We start from the raw sequence: 930 nt of genomic DNA, 5'->3' as shown, positions 1-930 counted from the left end.
ACATTTTCTTTCATACAAAACTGCTTTGAATTTCAAAACTGATGCAGTTTTCTCTCAGTAATAATAACTACAATGAGAGCAGCACCTATCCGACCATTCACTAGACCAGATATCATGCTAGGAACCTTGTAAATATTATCTATTTCATCCTCATAACAACTCTGCAAAGTAGGTACTTACGGAGAAGGAAATTGGAGCTCAGTAAGGACCAGCAACTTGCCAGAAACATAGTCAGCAATCACCTGTGTCAACAGAAAAGAAGCCAAAGTCTGTAAAATAATTTTAAAGAGATTTATTCTGAGCCAAATTTGAGGACCATAACACACAGCCATGCCCAAGAAGCCTTGAGCAAGAGGACTCACTGAGGCTGGGTTACAGTTTGGTTTTATACATTTCAGGGAGACAGGGGTTACAAGTAAAGTCATAAATCAATACATGGAAGGCATACATTGGTTTGGCCCGAAATGGTGGGCCATCTTGAAGCGGGGGGGCTTACAGATTATAGGTGGGTTTAAAGATTGTTTGACTTGTAATTGGTTAAAGACATGAAGTTTTGTCTAAAGGCTTGGAATGTTTTAAGATAGGAGCTGTTAATCAGAGACAAGCCATGAACATGTATTTGTTGTATAAATTGAGGACCTGCAGATTTGTCTTGCATGGCCTTAGGCCTGTTAATGGGTTACAGAGGATGTCTCCGAGAAGGGGAGAGGCATGATGAGGCATGTCTGACCTCCCTCCTTGTGGCAGGCAGTTTAGTTTTAGGATATCCCCTTGGCCAAGAGGGGGTCCATTCAGTCAGTCGGTCGGTGGGGAGCCTTAAGATTTTATTTTAGTTCACACCTGGAACTGGGATTCTAACCCTGGGATCCATTCAACTATATTAGAGACAGAATATAAAAAACTGAAAATAAATAGACTTCATTTTCAAAC

General features: G+C 40.8%; 1 protein-coding gene across 1 annotated transcript in view; it reads left to right on the top strand.

The window, feature by feature from the left end:
- The window catches only part of PIEZO2 (piezo-type mechanosensitive ion channel component 2), a 251,072-nt gene that overhangs the window by 114,707 nt on the left and 135,435 nt on the right, over positions 1–930 (top strand). The window lies entirely within an intron of this gene.

The sequence above is a fragment of the Propithecus coquereli genome, unplaced genomic scaffold, assembly GCF_000956105.1.
Source record: "Propithecus coquereli isolate 6110/MARCELLA unplaced genomic scaffold, Pcoq_1.0 Scaffold283, whole genome shotgun sequence".
Taxonomy (NCBI): domain Eukaryota; kingdom Metazoa; phylum Chordata; class Mammalia; order Primates; family Indriidae; genus Propithecus; species Propithecus coquereli.
The sequence above is the reverse complement of the archived record's forward strand: the minus strand, read 5'-3'. Positions and strand labels throughout refer to the sequence as shown.